Source organism: Triticum dicoccoides, chromosome 4B, assembly GCF_002162155.2.
Source record: "Triticum dicoccoides isolate Atlit2015 ecotype Zavitan chromosome 4B, WEW_v2.0, whole genome shotgun sequence".
NCBI classification, from domain to species: Eukaryota; Viridiplantae; Streptophyta; class Magnoliopsida; order Poales; family Poaceae; genus Triticum; species Triticum dicoccoides.
The window spans coordinates 275,943,554-275,951,093 of record NC_041387.1 but is presented as its reverse complement, the minus strand read 5'-3'; the positions used below and the strand labels follow the sequence as shown (position 1 = coordinate 275,951,093).

At 44.0% G+C, this 7,540-nt stretch overlaps 1 long non-coding RNA gene across 1 annotated transcript; it reads right to left on the bottom strand.

Annotated features, from left to right (window-relative positions):
• Nucleotides 1-3,042: 3,042 nt before the first annotated feature.
• On the bottom strand, nt 3,043-5,585 carry LOC119293584. Its single transcript, XR_005143124.1, has 4 exons — nt 5,189-5,585; nt 4,713-5,046; nt 4,434-4,514; nt 3,043-3,605 (listed from the first exon to the last, which is right to left on the bottom strand). It is a non-coding gene; the product is annotated as an uncharacterized LOC119293584 (long non-coding RNA).
• Between the last annotated feature and the right edge of the window lie 1,955 nt (nt 5,586-7,540).

The following is a 7,540-nucleotide window of genomic DNA, read 5'->3' as shown; positions in this document are numbered from 1 at the left end:
CGGGCGACTCCGCAAGAGGTCGCCGCGCCCGCGTGCCCCGTCGCCGTTTCCGCCGCCCGCCGCCTCGGCCTCCGCATCACCAGCCGCGCCTCCTCGACCCCTTCGCCGCCGGCAGCTGCCTCCGCCCCGAAGCTCGCCGCCTCACCTGACTCCGGCCAGATCCAGCCGGGAATGGGTGCCTTGCGGCCAGATCCGTCCTCCCCCGGCTTCCCCGACCTCTCCCTCGACTCCGGCCGCCGGATCCGTCCTTCTCCGGTGAAGTTCCGGCGAGATCCATCGGCCGCGTTGACTTTCCCCTAGGTCCAAATTCCACTAAGTCCCTGATATTTTGACATTATCATGCCATGTTCATCGCATCATATCTCCATGCATGCTGCTCCATTTTGTGCGTGCTATATATCACAATGTTCATTGAGAGATGCTCTACATTTCATTCCATGGTGTCATGTTCATTTGAGTGCATCTTGATGTCTGAATCATCGTTGCGAAAGTGCTATATGATGTTAATCTGCTGAAACTGTTATAAGTTGGTGATTTGTCATTTTTGTTGCATTTGATGTGTGTATCCTATAAGTATGAGCTCTACATGTGTTTTGTACTACATCATGCCATCTTGACAGAGGTGCTTCCCATGTATTTTTGTGATCAATGTGGTGACTAGCACAAGCATGCAAACTAGGCTTCGTGATGTTGCTGATTTTAGTCCATGTTCTGCTGTTATTTTGATGCCATGTAAACTTGATGCTACAGAGAGATCCATGCATATTTTGAGTTACTGCAGTAAGGATGTTTTGAACATATGGTTATGATCTATCCATTCATGCCCCTGTTTGCAATTATGGAGTAGTCTAGCATGTCATTTTCTTGCTCTACATTTGCTATAAAATGTTTCCTGGCAGATTGTTTACATGTTATTCAATTTTGCCAAGGTTGTTGTAGTTGATCCTTCATGCTATGAACTTGTTCTTGCCTTGGTTAGTTTCATAAACATGTCTTCTTGCTGATGCTAAGCTAATATTGTCATGCAATGACTTGTGGTGAGTGAATCAAGCTCGTGAAGTAGTGTACTTGCTGTTGCTGTTTTGCTAGGCTGAATCTGTTATTTTGTGATGCTATGTAAACCTGTTGCTACTAGTCATTCTATGCATAATCTGGAGATGTTCACTAAGGATGTTTTGTTATACATGTCATGCTCTATCCATCCATGCCCCTGGTTACATTTATAGCCTGCTGTAGCTTGTTGTAATCTTGCTCCAAAGTTGTTAAATAATGTTGCTGTCAGCCTGTTAACATTAAGTTCAGTTTGTGCCATGTGTTTTGCTAGTGATCCATGCACCCTATGAACTTGCTATTGCCATGCTTAGCTTCACAAACATGTCTTATTACTGTTGGTTGCCTTGTCATGCCATGTATTGCTCTTTGGTGAGTGGTACAAGCTCACCAACATGCCTACTTATTGTTGTTCCTGCCATGTATGAATCTGTCATATAACTTGCCATGTTTGCATGGGTGCCATCATATCTTCTGATCCTTTTTGGCTCATGGTCAGTAAAGGACTTTTGTTCTATGCATTTAGTAGTACTAGATGACCCGCTGCGCCCATGGCGCAAAAAGCATAGGCCAACCGAGTACTTGGAACCTTGTGTATACCACAGTTTAATAGAATACTTTTATCTAATTATATTGTATCTGCTTATCATGTGTTTCTCTATTAACATGAAGGTGCTCAAATGATCGGTTGTAGTAAAAATAAATGTGTTGAGGAGCATATAGATAAGCATATACGTTGTTCAAAACTTCAAATGGTATTTGGTATAGCATTAGGAAATCTATATACCTGTATAAGTCAAAGAGTCATCACTTGTTTTTCTCCATAAGATGATCTTTAGTAGGATTGAAGTGACGGGAAGACGGGTTTGTTGTTGATCTTCTGATAATTAAGAAAAACTGAGCAATAAAACAAACTGATTGTGCATGTATTTCCTTAGGTAATGTTTGTTGACTTGATCTTGGAGGAGTACAGTAAACGAAGACAGGTGCATAGAGAAGGTACTGTAAGATAGAATCTCAGCAGGCAAAAAGAAAGATGCAAAATATCTTCTTTGTTCTTGTTTGTAAATATGTGTCTTCTGAATATAAGAGACACTTGCATGAAACAATAGGGAATAGCCGCAAGTCGCATAGATAAGTTACATTTGTTTAACATAGCAAAATGTATTCCATATTTATACATGACCGGAGGGAAGTTTGTAAAGGAAACAAGTTCCTAAGGTGAAGCTATAAACATAGGGCTTCACATCTTATTTAAGTGATTCAGTAGACTATAAACATAATAACCAGATTGACTACTACCAGAGCCAGAAAGAAGCAAGCTCTCATGGTGAAGCTATACGATATAGAGCTTCACATGCCGATCAGATAGCTCAGTATGCTCGCGGAGATCGCACATAGTGAGCGTAGTCATTGTCCATGTCTTGATGATAATCTTCATTAGAACCTCCACCAGAAAGTCCACCATATTCTGAATCAGACATGCATCCTATAGGTAGATGCCTTTCTTTTGCACTAAGAGACACACCATGGCAGTAACATTCTGAAATACAGCTATAGTGTCATGAATCTTTAGGAGATTTTCTAGTAAAGATTCCATATTCAGCCTAAGGAAACTATTTGTAGTAACAAAGATGAGTCTTGTAGCTACATATTGATTTTTAACAGTTTTTTGTATCAAGAAAATAACGAAGTTGATGTTTAGGTTTGTTATTTTTTTAAATGATGCTACGGTTGTGTTAACGTCAGATATATATCGAGCTGAATTGTTACTTTTTGAAGATGTGAATCAGATATTGTATTTTTTTGAATTGAATAGTGTTTGGACGCACAAGCATCTAAATAGGAAATTGAATCACAACTAAAGTATAAAGAAGCAGACAGAGAAATATATTTTATTTCCTCTGTAGCTAGCACCTGAATAATATCTCAAGTTTCAACCTCATCACATGAAACCTAACCAAGCTCAGGAAAGTAACAATGAATACATAATTCACTATCTGTCTTCTTTCCAATAAGAAATTGGCCGAAGCCATCCAAATTGCAAACGAACATTGTGAAGACAACCACAATCAAAATAGGTGTTTTGTCCAATGGAACCACAATCAAAAAGCATGAAGGCCTATGAAAGATAGTGGGAATTGCAGACTAACCACCCTTGTTATGAGCACGGAGCCTATTCAACAAGAACATGTGCCTTTTATGGTTTTTGGCAGTTTCAGCAGAACTAAGCAATGGAAAGAACCCATCTCCTATTGGACACAGAAAACAAAACACACGCTAAGGGAACAAGGGCCTGTCTAGCAAGGCATGTGGAAAGAAACGAACAGCATCAACAGAGTTAAGGAACACACGCTTCCTCTTTCGAACAACGGGAGCAAGAGGCCTCGGACGTATAAAAGGCAAAACAGGAACAACACGAGCAGCATGGCGCGGAGGAACAAAATGACATGCAACAGGAGTATGTTCCGAAGGAACTGCTCGTCGTGTAGGAACAGAACGTCATGGAGGCATGCCGTCAGCAGAGTTAAAAGGATGGAAACATATACACCATGCTGTGAGTAAACAAACAACAATGAGTTCTGAAAGCGTTATAATGAAGGTCAAGAAATAATAGGTAAAGCGTCATAGAAAGAAACATCATACATAACACCTAACATAGACAATCTTTGGTAAATCTATGAGCGCTGGCTCAATCAACCACGACACCTATGATCGTCATAGGTAAGCGAGAACTAAAAACATAAAACCAAATAGGCTAAAGACACAGAGATTATTCGAACTACCATCATGAAGCAAGTAAATAAACCTGGGTAGTACGTGACCACTAAACATGGATAAGGCAACAAGAGCACCTCTCACAAGTAAACAGAAGACACCAACGCTAAAAGGCTCGGGTACAACAGTGCTAGGTCAGGAGGTGGGTGTGGCTCGTAGAGGCCCAATTTTTTTATCTGCGGCATTAGCAAGACATCGCCCCCAGGAATTTCAATTTCTACCCCAGCAAGGACATGCCCATCTCCATCTACCTCACAGGAGCTAGGAGGGGGCAAATCACGGTGCGTTGCCATTATTTTTAGAACCGCTCTCACAAAGGTCTGGATAGATACAAACTGAAATCCAAAGTCAATTTTAGGACAAAGTTATATTGGGGTCAAACATGTAAAGAAGAGAATTCTGCTAGGCAAAGTTCACTTGAGTCTTTTCTGAATTTCCCTCCTCTCCTACAATGTGAATTCCCCTCCTCTGCTACCCCACTTCAAAATAATACGATAACATGCATACATACATAGTTCGATGGGTAAACATGACTTGTAAATGAAATAAATAATAAGCATATATCACATAACTTGGTATGCGAAAAAGATTAAAAAAGAGCGTACCAGAGCAGGTCTAGCGAGGGTGTGTCAGTGCTTCCAACTTACTGAATTTGGAGTGTGTGGCTCCATATTGCAAGGACGAACCTAGGGCAAACCAAAGCAACAAAAAATGTTTATACTATGATACTTAGCAATGGATAGCAGGTAAAGTAGCAGCATTCAGCAATAAAATTTGTTTATACAACAATAATTAGCATTGTATAGCAGGTACAGGTAGCAGCATCTACAAAAAAACAGTATGTGAAGAGCATGCTAAGAACAGAGTGGTAAAAATTCTTTTACCATCATATTGTATTTGGGTGTTTTGAGTGATCAAAGCCATGTAGTGCTTCGTCAACCGAGTCTATGCTGCAACCACAAAACAAAATTTGCTCCATCGTATCTACATCTGAGATCCTCCTCTTTAGATGGTGCAAGCCTGCAGCTGTTTAGCAAACCTGGAGCTGGTCCATTACATGTCCCATGGTGTGATAATTAGGACTCACATAATTATATAGCTAAGCCAAGACAACAAATCAAAGGAGAAAGACAGGGAAAGATACACAGTGGGAACCAAATCAAAGCCCGGGAGGGAAGATATCAACAAGGAAACATCCCAAAACTTACCCTAGAAAACCTGAAGAAAATGGGAAAAAGAAGATTGGTTAGGAAGATGAGGAAAGAAACAATAAAAACAGAAGGAAGCTCACATGTACTCCTACTAGAGTCTCCTCCGCAAACTGGGGTCTCGACCAGCAGGGGTTCCTGCAGACGCTAACCTCATCGCATAACTTCGTCACCCACCCAGTGGCCTAGTTAGCAGACACACCCATGTACGCCGCCTCCGCGACCATGCCTAAGTGCTTTAGCCGCCGGACCCATGAACCTGAAGTGTGTGAGGCTGCAGCTTAACTGAAGATCGGAGGAGCAACGTCACGAAGTAAGAGAAGAGGGAAGAACTTTTCAAAGCTCCAATAACGACCGCGATGGTGGCACGCGAACGACGAGAAAGCCACGGTGATGGGCGCCTAGGCTCTTGCAACTCTCTCCATCCGCTCTGCTGCCGCCGTCGATTCACCCCTCCCCTGTTGCTGAACTCTGTCTCATCCAGATCGTGGCCAATAGCTCCCCCACCAGAGAAAGAAAACTCAGGGAGGTCGATGGTGCACAAGGCAGATGCGGAGCCGGCCGGGGCATGGGCAGAGGCAGAGCTGGCCAGAGGGAGCCGGCGACCATGCAGGGGGTGCTGCGGGCGGCCTGTGGGCGCGCAGCCGCTGCAGGGGCATGCGCAGGGGCGCGGTCGGGGGCGGCGGAGCCGGCGTGGCGCAGGAGGAGGCGACGCGGAGCGGCAAGTGGATTCGGTGCAGGTGCGCATGCGCGGGCCGGCGAACTTGGTGCGCTCGGACTTGGGCGGATCAACGGAGAGGTGGAGCGGGCGGGCGGCCAATCCCTGGGGCGGGGCGGAGCAGAGGACGCGTGGCCGCGGCAGGGGAGCTGAGGGGCGCGGGAAGATTATGGATGAGGAGGAGGCGACGGCTAGGGTTGAAGACGCGGGCTCGGTTCCCTTCGCTACCCGCCTCCCCGCCTTCGCTTTCGCTGCCCGCCTTCGCCGCACCATTCATAGCGACGCGGAGGGCGACGTGGATGGCTTCGTTCTGCGTAGCATATGCCTTGACCTTTATATGTTCAATCATGCCATGCCTTTGTTTGCCATGTTAATTTCCTGTAGCATGTTGTTTGATAGCTCTAAACATTGCAACCTGATGTTATTGCCTGCCAAGTCTGAAACTGTTATTATTAGAAATCTTGCCATGTCTTTTTGAGCATGTTCTAGTGATTTCTGGAGATAGCTCAGTGTTCATGTTTTGTTATGCTTTACCTGTACATCATGTCCATGCCTTTTGTTCTTATGTTGAGATGTTGTAGCATAATGTTTTGATGCTTGCAATATGCCTAGTTGCTCTTTTGGATAGCTTGTCCTTTAAACTTGTATAGGGTGTATGTGTTGAACCGTTGCTCCGTTTTGAGTGTGCTCTATATGAAACTTGCTTGATTTTGCATGTAGTTTCATATTATCATGTTGCATCCTTGTTTTGAGGTGTTTGCTTGATGTTTGTATGCGTTTTGCATCAATGTCATGTTTAACTTGTTTTGCTCATATCTTCTAGGCCGTAGCTCCAAATCTAATGAACTTTATATGTGACTTGACTAGAATCTCGTGTAGATCATCTTGGTGCATCTTAACTTGTTGTTTAACAACTTGAACATATGGTTTATTCAGATCTGGACCAACTTCGAAATTTGCATATGAGGACTTACCGGAATTGTTATATGTTGTTCCCGGCCTCATTTAAACTTGCATTGATATGTTGCTCTTGTATGCATCATCTCTTGCCATGAGTAGCTTCATGTAGCCTTGTCATGCATCATACTTGTTTGTGCATCATGTCATGTTCATGTGTGGTGTGTTTACCATGTTTTGTGCTTCTTCTCGATAGTTCCTGTTTCGTTGCGATCGTGAGGATTCGTTCGTCTACGCTTGGTTCGGCTTCATCCGTTCGTCTTCTTCATGGACTCGTTCTTCTTCCTTGCGGGATTTCAGGCAAGATGACCGCTACCCTGGATCTCACTACTATCATTGCTATGCTAGTTGTGTCGTTCTATTGCTTTGCTGCTCTACCTATCACTTGCTCTTCAAGCCTCCCAAATTGCCATGTCAGCCTTTAACCTTTCCACCCTTCCTAGCGAACCATTGCTTGGCTATGTTACCGCTTTGCTCAGCCCCTCTTATGGAGTTGTTAGTTGCAGGTGAAGTTGAAGATTGCTCCTTGGTGGACAGGATTATGTTTGGGATATCACAATATCTCTTTTTTAATTAATGCATCTATATACTTGGTAAAGGGTAGAAGGCTCGGCCTTATGCCTGGTGTTTTGTTCCACTCTTGCCGCCCCTAGTTTCCGTCATACGGGTGTTATGTTCCCGGATTTTGCGTTCCTTACGCGGTTGGGTGATTTATGGGACCCCCTTGACAGTTCGCTTTGAATAAAACTCCTCCAGCAAGGCCCAACCTTGGTTTTACCATTTGCCTCACCTAGCCCTTTTTCCCTTGGGAGTCGCGCTCTCAAGGGTC